Source organism: Pinus tabuliformis, chromosome 4_1, assembly GCF_031772625.1.
Source record: "Pinus tabuliformis cultivar Carrire ecotype Pingquan chromosome 4_1, CPIR1, whole genome shotgun sequence".
Taxonomy (NCBI): Eukaryota; Viridiplantae; Streptophyta; class Pinopsida; order Pinales; family Pinaceae; genus Pinus; species Pinus tabuliformis.
The window spans coordinates 247,877,036-247,893,439 of NC_142303.1; positions in this window are offsets into that span (position 1 = coordinate 247,877,036).

The window sequence follows — 16,404 nt, forward strand, 5'->3', positions numbered from 1 at the left end:
TGTATATGTTGGAGAACTTACCTTTGGTCCATGGTAGTTAGTCCTTGGTATTTGAACCTATGGTTTTGGACCATGGTACCTCGTCAAAAGTGTTGATCTCACGTACTTTCATGGTTGGTTCATGGTATTAGTCCAACAGTTTTTTGATCCTATGGTTTTGGCCCGTGGTATTGTGAAAGGCCTAAGACTATAAAAGAGGAAGGAGATCATTTGGCAAAGTATCTCCTGAATTATCGAATATCTGATAAAGTGCTAGATCTGGAATATTGTGATTGGGTTTTGGTGCAGATCTGGATTTGAATGAAGAAGGAACCTGAGCGTAAGGAGAAGGATAAGTTCTATTGATGGGTCAAAATCTTAAGGCTGGAATAGTGGTATCTCTATATGATTTTGATCTGTGATATGTGGCATACGCTTGATCTATAAATCTAATAATCTAGGTCTGAATTATTGATGCATGTTTTATTTTACACATGTTATGATCTGGGTATGTCTGATGTAACAACTGCAAAGTTATAAGGAAATATTTGCAGATCTGTATGCGGGTTGGCTTTGGTGAAATCAGAGATTGATGATGCAAGTGTAGTTGATGGGTTTTTGATGTTCTTGGATCCAGTTTGAAAATTTATGAAAAGTGGTCCTTGAAAGAAAAGAAGTAGGGGGTTGTAGCTCCCTTCCAGGAGAGACTGGAAAACGAGAGAGAGTTGTAGCTCTTTGCAGGTTGCAGCCTGCGTACTGGTAAAGGACTGCACCAGTACAAAACCATTGTAAAAGGACTTTCTAATTTGAAAGAAGATAGAGACATATTGCAGCAGGTGGTTTTCACCCACATTGGGTTTCCACCTTACATCTTGTGTTCTTTGGTGTGACTATCTGTTTTCTTTGTTCATGCTCATTATTTTATGGTACTGACATGCAAAAATAATTCAAAGAATAAATAAGGAAGATTTATTAAAAGAACTTGATAATACTGATTCACCCCCCCTCTCAGTATTATTTCCAACAATTGGTATCAGAGCAAGTCCTTCAGAGAAGCTTGATCGCTTGAAGGAAGATCATTCATCATGGGCAACTACGAGAGGGAAGCATCAATCAGGCCACCAATTTTTGATGGGACAAACTTCAATTATTGGAAGGTAAGAGTTACTACCTATCTTCAATCTCTTGGTACAGAAGTTTGGGATATCATAGATACAGGCTACACTTTTCCTTCAGCTACTCCTACAGATATGGCCGAAAAGAAGAAATATGAAACAAATGCTAAAGCAGTCAATACTCTGTTGGGATGCTTATCTCAAACAGAATTCGTGAAGGTTATGCAATACAAATCTGCAAAGGAAATATGGGACAAGATTGTCTTGAGCTACGAAGGAGATGAACAGGTAAAGCGTGCTAAACTTCAAACCCTCAGGATTCAGTATGAGAATCTCAGAATGTATAATGATGAAAGTGTGGCTAACTATTTCCTTTGGGTAGATGAGATTGTTAATTGCATGAAAAACTTGGGTGAAGAAATAAAAGAGGCTATTATGGTTGAAAAAGTTCTAAGATCATTGTCCCCCAAGTTTGAATCTAAAGTGTCTGCAATAGAAGAAAAGGAAAATCTACGAATTATTACTATGTCTCAGCTACACGGAATTCTAACTACTTATGAAATGAGAAAGGGAGGTCCATCAGACAGAAGAGAAGCTGCTTTCAAGGCTTCAGGCAAAGGAGACTATTATGAAGCAAGTCACGTGCCAGAAGAAGAAGAAGAAGAATCAAATTTTGTCAGAAATCTTCAAAGGGGAACTGGAAGGTTCAGAGGTAAGTTACCTTTTAAATGCTTTGCTTGTGGAAGAGTAGGTCATTATGCTGCAAAATGTCCTCATAAGGATAAAGGAAAGGAACCTGCTAGATGGAACAAGAAACAGATTGCAAATAAGAAAAGCTACTACACTCATGAAGATAGTGATGGTCTATCAAATAGTGACGAAGATGAACGAGGTAATGACTATAAACTCTTAATGGCATTTGAAGATGATGATTACATGGATGCTATAGATGTGGATAGCTTTTGTGAAGAAATTTCTAGACTCAAGACATGTATAGAAGAAAAGAATAGGATCATTGATACTCTACAACTTCAAATTGATGAAAAAGAAAAATATCTTGAAAAGTTAGAAGGCGAAATTGTTGGTCTTAGAAAAGAGATTGAGAAAACAAAGGCTATTAATCTTAATTTTGTCAAAGGATCTGAAACTCTGGAAGAGATCATCAATGTACAGCGCTCTCCTCTAAACAAGACAGGTCTAGGCTATAATGGAGAAACTTCTCAAGCATCCACCTCAAAGAGTTATCTTGATGCAGCAAGAAGGAATGAGCAAAAGCACAATGGAGATCACCAAGTAAAGCAGGGACCAATTACAAAAAAAGACTATCAGGCAAATCAGGGGCAATCTGTCTTAAGGATGAACAAAAGTTACAACCAGCCACAGGTAAAATCCTCTCAATTTGCTTCAAGAATGAATGACAATAGAAATTACAATCGTTTGACCGGAAGATTTGATAACCGCAGAAATTTCTTCAATGGACAATGCTTTTCTTGCCATAACTTTGGTCACAAAGCAGCTCAATGTGTTGCATATAAAACGATCATGACTAGAGAAGCTCAAAAACAAAGAAGTATGACCAAGATTACAAAAAGGACCTATAACAACTTTTCGGTTCTTGAAAATGAAGTTGAATGTTCTATTTGCAATAACTTTGGTCATGAAGATTCTGAATGCAGGAGCAAGTTTCAGCAGACAAAGGAACAAGCCTCAAGCACCAAAACATGGTGAATAAAGGAACCACAAACAGAAAGATGTGGGATAGCATTTTATGCAGAGGGACAGGAAAATCTATGGTACATTGACAGTGGATGTTCGAAGCATATGACAGGTGATAAATAAAAACTTGAATCATATTCTGCTCTAGAAAAAGGAAAAAAAGTTTCTTTTGGAAATGATACTCCTGCAACTATAAAAGGAAAAGGCACTACTCAGTTAAAAGAAAAGGTCAAAGATGGAAATGTTTTGTATGTTGATGGATTGAAACATAATCTTCTAAGTGTCAGCCAGATGTGTGATCAAAGAACCGAGGTGATATTCAGATCAAATGGATGTCTTGTTCGTGATCTTGATACAGGTAAAACAGTGATCAAAGGTAAAAGAACTCCAAATAATCTATACATATTTGAAGAAGGACAACAACAATGCTATCTGAGCAAGGATGATGAGCACTGGTTATGGCACCAGAGGTTAGGCCATCTAAGCTTTTCACAAATAAGGAAAGCATGCAAATATCAGGCAGTTCGTGGTCTTCCAGATATCAAAGTTCCAGACAACACCATATGCAAATCATGTCAGTTTGGAAAGCAAACCAGAACTACCTTTCCGGAAAAGGAAGGATCAGCTAGCATGCCTCTTGAGCTAGTACATACAGATACATGTGGTCCATTCCGGAAAAGGACACCTCGAGGAGAAGAATACTTGATATTATTCATTGACGATTTCTCCAGGTTTGTCTGGTTAGGACTTATGAAGCACAAAGATGAAGCATTCGAAAAATTCAAATCCTTTAAAGCCTTGGTTGAAAATGAATCAGGATACAAAATTAAGTGTCTTAGATCCGACAGAGGTGGGGAGTTTACCTCAAAGGAATTTTTCGATTTCTGTGAAGAACATGGGATAAGAAGAGAATTCTCTACAGCTAGAACTCCTCAGCAAAATGGAGTGGTGGAAAGAATGAACAGAACTGTCCAACAAATGGCTCATGCTATGCTTGATGAATCTGGAACTCCCGCAACTTTCTAGGGTGAAGCAGCACATGCTGCGGTTATTATTCTCAACAAAACAAATGTTTGAGTGAACAACACTCAAACCCCTCATGAGCTCTGGTATGGTGAGACTCCTTCGGTAAAGCACTTCAAAATCTTTGGGAGCAAATGCTATATTAAAAATACTGATGAGCAACTTGGCAAACTTGAACCTAGGGCAGATGAAGGCATCCTTCTTGGTTATTCTCCATACAGCAAAGCATACAAGTGCTATAATAAAAGACTTGGAAGAATTGTTGACAGCATTGATGTAGTGGTTGATGAGAAGGGATACATTCCTAGGCAAGTAAATCATGAAGATATTGAAGAAGATGAAGGCCATCCTCAAAGACAGAATGATGAAGAAGAAGAACCTCAAGAAGAACCAGAGGAGCAGATAAGGATAGAAGAGAAGACTCCATCCAGATATGTTCAGAAGAATCATCCAGAATATCAGATTTTGGGACAGAAAGAAGCAGGTGTACAAACAAGAAGAACAATTGCAGAAGCTTCAAGCTATTTGGCATTACTCTCTTCCACTGAACCACAAAATGTGAAAGAGGCATGCAAAGATGAATGTTGGGTCAAAGCAATGGATGAAGAACTTGAGTAGATCGAAAAGAACAACACTTGGGAGCTGGTTCCTAGACCAAAGGATAAGAATGTTATAGGAACAAAATGGGTCTTCAAAAATAAATTGAATGAAAATGGAGAAGTAATTAGAAACAAGGCCAGACTTGTTTGTAAAGGGTATGCGCAGCAAGAAGGAATAGATTTTGAAGAAACTTTTGCTCCTGTTGCAAGACGTGAGGCCATCCGAACGTTCCTTGCTCTCTCAAGCTTTCAAAACTTCAAAGTATTTCAAATGGACGTGAAATCAGCCTTTCTGAATGGAGACTTGGAAGAAGAAGTATACATTGAGCAGCTAGATGGTTTCATTCTTGGAAATGATCCAAATCTTGTATGCAGATTGAAAAAGGCTCTCTATGGCCTCAAACAAGCTCCAAGGGCTTGGTACTATCGTTTGGACAAATATCTTCATCAACAAGGTTTTTCAAAAGGATCAGCGGACAACAATCTTTATATAAAAGTTGAAAATGACAAATTGCTGATACTTGTTGTGTATGTAGATGACATTATCTTTGGCAGCAATGAAGAAGCTATGAGTCAAAGCTTTGCCTTGGTGATGCAGAAAGAATTCGAAATGTCCTTACTGGGAGAACTGACATATTTTCTTGGTTTGCAAATCCAACAAAATGAAGGAGGGATCTTCTTGTCTCAAACCAAGTATCTCAAGCAGATTTTGAAGAAATATGGTATGGAAGAAGCAAAACCAGTATGTACACCCATGGTCACAGGATGTAACCTCAGTGCAAATGATGAATCAGCAGCAGTGCATCAACCAACTTACAGATCTATGATTGGAAGTCTACTTTATTTGACGGGTACCCGACCAGACATCATGCATGCAGTGGGAATAGTTGGAAGATTTCAGGCAAATCCAAAGGAAACTCATCTTCAGGCAGTAAAGAGAATCTTCAAATATCTTCAAGGGACTCAAAACTATGGCTTATGGTATCCTAGAGATACAGATCTCACACTTCATGCTTATACAGATGCAGATTGGGCCGGAAGCGTGGATGACAGGAAAAGCACAAGTGGTGGTGCATTCTTTATGGGTTCCAGATTAGTATCTTGGTTCAGCAAGAAACAGAGTTCGATTGCCTTGTCTACAGCTGAAGCAGAATATGTTGCTGCTGCATCTTGCTGCACTCAACTCCTTTGGATGATGCAGACCTTGCAGGATTTTCAAATCACTTGTACACCACCCATCTCCATCTTATGTGATTATACAAGTGCAATCAGCATTTCAAAGAACCCAGTCATGCATTCAAAAACCAAGCACATACCAATCAAGTATCACTTTCTCCAGGAACAAGTGCTTGAACAAAAGGCCAAGTTGGAGTATGTTCCTTCTAAGGAATAGGTTGCTGATATACTCACCAAACCATTGCCTAGGGAGACCTTTGAATACCTAAGGCAAAAGCTGGGGGTTGTTGATGCATCATCTTGTTGTTGAATCTCTTCTGATTGTTGGTTGTACGCAAGGTTCATTTGAAGTATATGCGTACATGTGCTGGGTTGCGGATTGGTCAAAGATCGAATGGCACAGGTTCAGGGGGAGCATATCATCCATTGTTGGCATTATGGAGGAAGTACAGAAGGAGATCATGGATGCTGGTCTGAATATTGCTGCAATACGTCTCTATCTCTTTCATGGTCATGGATTATGGTTCTTCTTTACAGATCTGGTTTATAGTCAGGGGGAGCATGTTCTTAGGGGGAGCATAACCCTTTGCCCTTGATGTCAAAGGGGAAGAGTGATTGGTTGTTGTTGCCATCAAGTCCAAAGGGGGAGATTGTTGGCATTATGATACATATGTTGTACTTGATGGCAACCCACTCATCTCAGATAATAAATTATAGTGTAGAGAAAAGTTCACGCACTTATATGCAGAGAAAAGTTTATTTCATGTAGAGAAAAGTTCACGCACTTTTATGCATAGAAAAGTTTAATTCATGTAGAGAAAAGTTCACGCACTTTTATGCAGAGAAAAGTTTATTTCATGTAGAGAAAAAGTTCACGCACTTTCATGCAAGGAAAAGTGCGTATATGTTGGAGAACTTACCTTTGGTCCATGGTAGTTAGACCTTGGTATTTGAACCTATGAGGAAAAGCGCGTATATGTTGGAGAACTTACCTTTGGTCCATGGTAGTTAGTCCTTGGTATTTGAACCTATGAGGAAAAGCGCGTATATGTTGGAGAATTTACCTTTGGTCCATGGTAGTTAGTCCTTGGTATTTGAACCTATGGTTTTGGACCATGGTACGCACTTTCATGCAAGGAAAAGCGCGTATATGTTGGAGAACTTACCTTTGGTCCATGGTAGTTAGTCCTTGGCATTTGAACCTATGGTTTTGGACCATGGTACCTCGTCAAAAGTGTTGATCTCACGTACTTTCATGGTTGGTTCATGGTATTAGTCCAACAGTTTTTTGATCCTATGGTTTTGGCCCGTGGTATTGTGAAAGGCCTAAGACTATAAAAGAGGAAGGAGATCATTTGGCAAAGTATCTTCTGAATTATCGAATATCTAATAAAGTGCTAGATCTGGAATATTGTGATTGGGTTTTGGTGCAGATCTGGATCTGAATGAAGAAGGAACCTGAGCGTAAGGAGAAGGATAAGTTCTATTGATGGGTCAAAATCTTAAGGCTGGAATAGTTGTATCTCTATATGATTTTGATCTGTGATATGTGGCATACGCTTGATCTATAAATCTAATAATCTGGGTCTGAATTATTGATGCATGTTTTATTTTACACATGTTATGATCTGGGTATGTCTGATGTAACAACTGCAAAGTTATAAGGAAATATTTGCAGATCTGTATGCGAGTTGGCTTTGGTGAAATCAGAGATTGATGATGCAAGTGTAGTTGATGGGTTTTTGATGTTCTTGGATCCAGTTTGAAAATTTATGAAAAGTGGTCCTTGAAAGAAAAGAAGTAGGGGGTTGTAGCTCCCTTCCAGGAGAGACTGGAAAACGAGAGAGAGTTGTAGCTCTCTGCAGGTTGCAACCTGCGTACTGGTAAAGGACTGCACTAGTACAAAACCATTGTAAAAGGAGTTTCTAATTTGAAAGAAGATAGAGACATATTGCAGCAGGTGGTTTTCACCCACATTGGGTTTCCACCTTACATCTTGTGTTCTTTGGTGTGACTATCTGTTTTCTTTGTTCATGCTCATTATTTTATGGTACTGACATGCAAAAATAATTCAAAGAATAAATAAGGAAGATTTATTAAAAGAACTTGATAATACTGATTCACCCCCCCTCTCAGTATTATTTCCAACACCCCAATAGCTAGTCCTTCCTTTCTATTATCCAGCAAAATGAAGAGACACAACCTATAGCAAATCCGCTGTAATATCCTCTGTTTTCTCTCATAGTCTCACCTCTCCATTTCTCGCTCACAGAATACACATCTATATCTCAGCCTCCAATACAATGCCCTCATACAAAGAGAGGGCTTGCCTTCTAGGGCAAAAAACCCTAAACTAAACATAATTTCTACCGTCAAATCATCTGCCTAATGAACGACCCAGATTGACTAGAAATTACTATACTTTTACAAGGCAATTTTACATTTATTTTTAGCTTTGGGCTGTACAAACTTCCTGGGGTATACATCCGGCTGGAACAAAGACCTCTGAACAATCATGCTCCACACACAACATCTTGTATCCAAGAGGAAGCTGCAACGGTGAAGCGGGACAGTTATCCAAGACTCTTTTTTCTTCGCCTAGGAAGGGACAACGGTGGACGACGTGATCACCTTCACACAATTTACAAGGAAATTTACATTTCCTTTTTTGTCCAAATGCTTCGCTTTCACTAGTTGATGGTGTACTTTCAACATGATTTTCAAAGGTTGATGACACCGGATTGTGCAAACGAGGAGACCAGTCCCTTAAGATCCAAGGGATAAAAGGATAATCTCGATGATAGTGGTATCCTTTGCAAATGACACATGGAGATTTAGGCTTGGACGGTGCAATGTGTGGATTTTCACTAGACGACACACGGTTACCCCTTTTTGCCTTTGGCTCCTTCTTCTTCTTTTCTTTCTTCTCCTTCCCCTTCTTCTCCTTCTTAGTTACTTGATTTTTTTCTTTACCAACTTCATCAAGCGAAGAGGAAGGAGGAGCGGGAGAAGCGGACGAAGTATAAGGTTGAGGGGTAACTCTAGTATCGTCTAGTTGCTGACTTGATTGTTCAAGAATTGCAGTATTCTAAACGATGGAGGTCGAGAAGAGCCATATTGGCAAGCCAATTGTCAACCCTGGAAGTGACAATGTGGCCATATGAGGTGCACCAACATCTCCCCAAGAGGAGAAAGGACTAGGATTTCCTCCAAGGGGAAATCCTTGGTTGGTGGACTCCATTTTCTCAACCTAAGACCAACGAGGGAACAATGATGTTATTCCGATTAAAATAAATTTTAGACGCTTTGATACGACTTGATTTTTCAATTTTTAAGAGTCGAGAAAAAAAAAGATGACTCTAGTCGCCTTCGAATTTTAATGAGTCTGAAGTGACAAGTGCTCAAATGGACCTTTTCCTTTAAGGAGTTTGAAAAGGAACGAAAGATACTACTCTGGAAATCTAGACAGAGGGATTACCAAACCAATCGCAAAACTGCAGAATACTTTTTACGATACGGCAGTCAATCTTCCCAAATGATGTGTTTAGTGCATTGCGACTAGTAGGGCGGCAGACACGGCTTCCTATGGATAAAGGATATAGCCTATTGTGGTCTCCCAATATATACTCGACGGTACATGGGAGCACAAGTCCGTACTGGAACTTGTCGTCTCAAAGAGGAGGAATCACCCAACCAACAATGAAAGCGATAGTTACCAGGCTTTATGACGCCAAAATACATCTCTAGCCTAGACTTCTAAATGTTGTGCATTAGGTTCCAAAGCGTTTTTATGTTCATTGAATTTATTTTACAGTTGATCTTTCTTAAGAAATTTGCCTTTCAGGTTCACCGTGTGATGTAGATATACAATTCCTAAAATGAAATCTAAGATGATAAACAATTGTTTAATATTCTTTATGCAATGAAAATCCTAGCTACTAAAGAAAGAGAGATGATATTCTTTCAACATAGAGCAGAGAGTACACACTAGATGCACTGTCCTAAATCAAACCAACAAGCAATCTAAATGCAAATGCACATGCATGTATTTGTTTTCTGCTTTCTTAATGTGTGAATGACATAAAGAATGCTGAGTACAAATATGAATTATCTTTTCAAAGTGATAGTACTAACAAATTTCTCTTCAAAATGAAAGGAAGATAATGATGACACTTTGCGACTTTGAATTGAAAATTGCTTTCGACACTTGAAAAACTACTAATTCAAATCAAATACAATAGTAACTGTATAATATACCATCAAGAACAATAGAATTCTTTTCTTTGACTGAAAACAACACTTGCGACACTTCCAAATCAAAAGACAACAGTTTGATTACGCTACTTTTTGTAAAAGAGAACTCTAAATGGCGCACAATACATAAAAACATTAACAATTCTTCATACTATGGAGGTGGAATCATGCAAAGGAAGGGAGTTTCCATAATGGTATACTGATCATAGACAGCAAAACTCCTGAATAAAGCTGAAGAGAGTGAACAAGAAAACCAAAATCTAGAAGCAGAAGAGGTCTTATCTGATCAGCACACCTACAACATAGGGAAAGTGTGATGTAGCGCACCTACTGCACACAGGAGGTGCGATGCATCTAGATTCCTAAGAGGAGGAAGTGTGATGGTCCAGGGACGAGACTTCAACTTGGTTCTTGGTCACAGTTTGCAGCTTAGTTTAGGGATTTACGCTGAGCTAATGATAGTCAGTAAATAGAAATCACAGGGGCTGATCTAATGAGGTTACTAGAGCCACCACTAGGGAAATTAGGATGTTTGCAAATTGATTGTTCAGTTTATAAACAAAACCCGGAGATAGACTGAAGCAGCATTGATCTACTTTGCACTTGCATAGCAAATGCAGTTCGAAGGCTAGCTGGCTTAACTTCAAGCTCCGTCTGTAAGTTTATAAAGCAAACAAGTATAAACAAGCAAGCAAGCTGCACAGATGACCATCCGAATCAAAGGATGATGGCTCTATCAGAATCATCAGTCTACCACACAGACGGTTGTCTGTCCTATGTACATGAAAATGAATTTATAAAGCTGAGCATGGGAATGCCCGCCTTAGCTAGAGCATGAAAATGTTATGAAGATAATGTATTGTATTGTATCTTATTACAGGTCGCCTTCCAGCTCGAAAAACCTCGGATCCTCATGATAAAGCATTTCACCCGACATTAAAAGATTAATGACCTCATGCTTTAAGGGGAAACTATTATAGACATTTTTGAGCACTGCAACCCCAATCATATATATGTCCATAAACCAAGGGCTTCTAAGTCCCTAAAAGTGTTGTTTCATGCCCTAAAGGAACAAGGTCAACTGATTACATCATCTCCCAGAAGTTCTCCACAGGAAACTGCTCAGAACTAGTCAAAACTGGACCATATAGGTTGCTCAGTGCTAAGGGTGTGATGCATATCACCTGCCTAGTGTAAAAGGTGTGATGCATACTGGAAAGCCCTTCTGTAGGGTGCGATGGGCCAGAATGGACAAATGGCAGAGACAGTTTGCGAGGTGGATGATCATGGAATCTTCCACAAACTTCTCCTGTGACACTTGCCTCTCTGAATTCGCCCAGGGATGAGTAAGAGATCATCAATATCCAAGTGGAATCAAGAACTATCAGAGAGAAGACACTAATCAAAATCCCAGAAGCTGACTCACCTCCCTGTGATCATCTATATATGGATCCCTCATCCCAGAGATCCAGAGGCTGGAATTTTGTATCTTGTAAGGAAGTGTTATTGGTTTCCTGGTGGAATATTATAGTGTTGGGTGATCTAAGCTTTTCATGAGGTGAAGAAGGGCTTTCATGCTAGGAGGATGATGCTAGGTCAGATCAATGGGTTGTAATCCTCTCTTCTAATATTTATATCAATAAAGCTATTCAAGTTTTCCTCCACATTCTTGTATGTCTGATAGTATATGCATTTGTGTGGTCAATATATATATGGTTCTATATTATTTATGATTGTAGATCTCTGCACTTTGAAGGTATTATGCTGCTTTGACTTTACAGGTACTCTTTGGAGCGGAGCGGTCAAAGGAGAAGTGGCAAAGACCTGTCAGTGAGGAGAAGGAACAAGCAAAGAACCGAGCGAAAGATCGAGGTTGGTATTCTTTGATCCTCTCCTATCTACTTCTCATAAAGGAAAATGAAAGTAACTTTAATCTGTTTGTTTCTAAGATAGCTACCCATCTTAGTGGGACTAGCAGCTCTGCATAGACACTAGATTTCCTGATAACATATGCTTGTCACTTTGTTGTTCCAAACTATTCTGGTTAAGGCACTTGGGCAACCCTAAACTCCTCTCAACAGTCCTCGAACAACCCTCCAAATATGCTTGTCACTTTGCAGTTCCTAACTGTTCTGGTTAGGGCACCTGGGCAGCCCTAAACTCCTCTCAACAGTCCTTGAACAACACTCCAAATCTGCTTGTCACTTTGTTATTCCTAACTGTTCTGGTTAGGGCACTTGGGCAACCCTAAACTCCTCTTAACAGTCCTTGAACAACCCTCCAAATATGCTTGTCACTTTGCTGTTCCTAACTGTTTTGGTTAGGGCACTTGGGCAGCTTCACCATGAAAACGTCCTAGATCTAGGGCATTGTTGGCTTGTATGGGCCTAACCCAAGTTCAAAGGTGAGTTAGCCAAGCAAATCCTAGTACTATTGGCTCTTTCGGCAACAATCTGTGGAGCACGAACTGAGGTCTCACTCGAAGTAGTATGGGAGGGTGCTAGAACTAGGTCTCCACACCCTGGGGATGTCTGATGAGCTTCTGGAGGTCCACGGTTTGACCCTGTGCACACATCACTACGCACACTTACTATCCCTTCGCAACCTGCAGTACTACTTCCACGCAGCCCTACTCGAGGCGCAACCCGTATAATACCCGAGTTCCTTGCTATTTAATCTGTTATTACCCGATTACTTAACTTGTTTATGTAATACTAATGATTATTACAGCATATTCAGTAATCATATCAGTGCCCACGATAAATAAAACAATATAAATGTAAAGAAGGAAATGCATAAGCAGATACACAGAAATAGGAATCGAATTCTCTTCATTATTCTTCGATCCAAATTACAGACTCAACACCACCCTACGCACTTAGTTGCAAACTCTACTAGGCCTCTATGCACTCAGCTATAAAGCCTCTTCCTACTACTACGACCCAATACACTTAGACTCCTACTCTATGCTCAAACCACTCATACTCTTCTCTCTAATTCACACTTAGCTATCTTTACAACTTAGAGCCTCGCTCTATTTATACAATCCCGTGGTCTGTGGACCATGGGTAGGCCGACATGACTTTACATTGCATTACAATACTTTAGGGTGGATAGCCATATGACTTAACCTATACTTTGCGCTCCGCGCCCGCAATTCACGGAGTCTTACAAAACCTTTCACCAAAACTTGGGCTTTAAGCCCCAAAACATGTTGTGGGGGGATTCCATGCCCAATAGGCCCCCATCACAATCATCGTGACTCATCCCAAGTCACTCTGCTAGTGTAGCAACCTTGGCACGAAGCCCCTCCAACTGGTCCCATACTGCTCGGAGGTCCGTGGCGCACTGTTTTGTGGTTTGTTAGACTTGCTGCATGCGCTCTTCTGATGCTTCTTTGTGAGGATCTGCTACCTGCCTTAGCACATATAGTCTTTGCAACTGTTCGATTTTGCCCTCAATATCCACCGTAATAGTGAAGGCCTCATCAATCCATGGTTGGACGCATGCCTTGAGAAGTTCCTCTTTCTCTCTGGCGGCATCCACCTGCTCTTTTAGCACCCTTGCTTGTTGCATCTTTGCCAGCCGTTGGGTGAGGACGACTGTCTATGCAGTTCCCCTTAAATTATGCTCCTGCAGTTCACACGCCTCTGCTTCCAGGTGTTGTATGTTGGGGTCCTCCTACAAGGATGTGAGGATGTCAAAGGCTTGGTCCAACATACCGGTACAATCCTGCACTACCCATCCAATTTCTTCCAGTCCTATTTGAGTAGCATAAACACACTACTCTCTAACTTTCGGAGGAGTGGAAGGCTATGCCTTCAGCCGTAGCTCAACAACCTAGAGGTTCAACTCCAGCTGCACTCACGTTGTTTCCTCATGCGTGCTTCTGACTCCACTTTCCAGATAGTGGATCCACATCTTTGTTGGTAGGTCTGCGGCGATGGACAACTCTGGGACTTTCCGGCATGCTTCATCAACTGTCTTCACGATCTGCTGGTTCTATGACACCAGTTCATCACGCTGCAAGCTGAGCTATTCAATGTTGACCTTTTGCTCACTCATCACTTGGATCGCGCGACCCTCCCTAGCATGGAGCTAAGCTGTTATGCCATCCTGGAGCAGATACAATGTGTCTCGTGGAAGGACAGCCAAATTAAGGCCAAGTCCCTTGATCCTATTCACCACGGCTCTGTCATCTTCGTTCTCTGTTCTTAGAGCCCCTTCCAGTAGCACTATGGTGTTGGTCATCTTCTCGTGTAGCAGCTGCTCCGCTACTGATATACCTGCGACATTGTAGGTGGCTATGGTTCCTTCCTGTGGGGGCCGCACCTATAGTTCCTACAGTTCTACCCTTAGGCCCCCCAACACAATCTGTTGCTATGACATGGCTTCCTGGAGTGCTTCCTTAGTGACCTTGCGAACTGTGTTGCCGATGTTGTAGAGGTCACCTTCTATTAATGTGATCAAGTCAATGGCAAATTTGGATGCCTTGACCTTTTTTCATGGACTCGATCTCTCTGTGACGCGCAGCCTTTTCAGCTGGTTGGAAGTTGTGCTCGGGTCTATGCCTTCTTCTATGTCCTCTACTTCCTATCCTATAGAGAAGTCCTGGCCCTCCTCGTCCTGCGTTGTGGTGGCCTATTGCCTGCGTTGCTGCTGCTTCTTCAGTAGCCTTTGCCTGCTCCGCGGCTACCCTTGCTGCCTCGCAGACAACCCTTACCTCCACAACTACTTTTTCATTGCACCTTTTCTCGGCCAACTTTGTGACACACAACTTGGCTACATCCTTCTATTTCTGTGCTACAATTCTATCCATCTCTACTGGGGGCGTGCCACTCGTGGGACCATGATTCTAGCACTAAAAAGATCGCATCATCAATGGTGATGAAGGGGAGATTGGTCCATTGTTGCACTGGGTCCTTACATGCCTTGATGTACAAAGCTCCACAGACTGTTGTGCACTGTGGGTGACAGGTGCGGTAGTCTATTGATCCACATCCGGATGCTCGCCTCCATGAGCACCCAGAAGATCTTTGTCTCACGAATCTGCTTTGTGTCCTTGGTGACCCAGAGCGATGTGTACTTTATGGCCTTTGGTAGGTCCTGCTCAATGCTAGGGAACTGAGTATCCTCGGGCAATTCCCCTGTTACCAGTAAAATGGACAAGAGCAACCATGCGTAGTGGAAGGTCTTTCCCTGCTCTTGGGCTTCCTTGCAGTTGGTCAAGAACTCCTCACAGAGGAACTTGGCACAATTGAATTGGACCCCTTTTGCGCATTGTTCGACCAGTGTAACTATCGGCGCTAGTACCTCATCGCCACGGCATTTTCTCATTACCTTCCCAGCTAGGAGCTGGGTGGCTACGTGCACCCCTTTATCTTTAATGCTGCTGATTGCGTAACCCCTCTTTTTCTTCTCTAGTTTGTATTTTTTCTTCATGGCCTCTACGAGCGCCAAATCTTCACTTTTTACTGCTATCGCTGTAGGGTCCTTTCCCTTGCAGGGGAGTCAGGAAATTCTATGGATGAGATCCACCATGATGGGAATAGGCTCCTCCAGCCATAAGTACCTATCGTGCACTAGGTAAAGTAGCTACTTGATGACAAAAATAGTGATAGGCACGTGGTGAAAGTGTGGAATCCACAGTAGATGAAGTAATCCGACCTTCTCCACACTGCACAGCCATTTTTGCGGCTCTAGTGTTGTGACTGGTCCCTACGTGCTTTACTTCATGAGGCTCTCCATCTCCAGGTGTGGGAACTTCTCACTGTCTGCGAGGTCCCAATCTTCAAACTTCATTGTGGGTACACAACCCAGGTGCGAGCCCTCAAACATAATTCCATCGGGGAGGAGCAGGGTCTGGAGTGTGCTCTTAGTGGCATCCAGGTCCTTTGGTATCTTAGTTTTCCCTTTCTATGGAGCGACATACTCGGGCAATTTCACTACAAAGCACACTGGCTGGATGTCCTCTTCCATGTCTTCTGCTGCCTCTATCTCATCGACGAGAGCTTGTAAGTCCTCCTCCTCATCATCTGTCTCAATAGTGACAGCCTTGCCCTTTTCTTCCATTGAGAGTTTACTGAATCACAGATTCCTCAGGGACATGTGAACTGGTCCCACAACCTGCTTATCTTTCTTGGGCCTCAGTGTTCGAGGCGATTTTGGTATTTTCGGCATGACCCCGGTGTCTCTGCGAACATCATGTACCATGGGGTTCTACGCAGCCTCATCAGTGGTTCCTTCTGCAAAGCCCAAACCTCTCCTGGTAGTCGTCATCCTGTTTGAGCTGTCTGTGGTCGTTCGCGAACTTCGGGGCTCAAATATTGCTCGATGCTCAATGCTCTATGCTCTAATCAACTGATCAAATATCAAATAACCAAATGTTGTCTCATGGCTATCCCCTGGAGTTTTATAGCACCTTTTGAATTAAAATTCTACCGTTCCCCACAATTCTGGGCCATCAATGCTTTCTTGGCAGCAAATTGCCCCAAATATTTCCCTTAATTTGTGTCTTAAATGCCCGTTGCCCACTCCCTTTT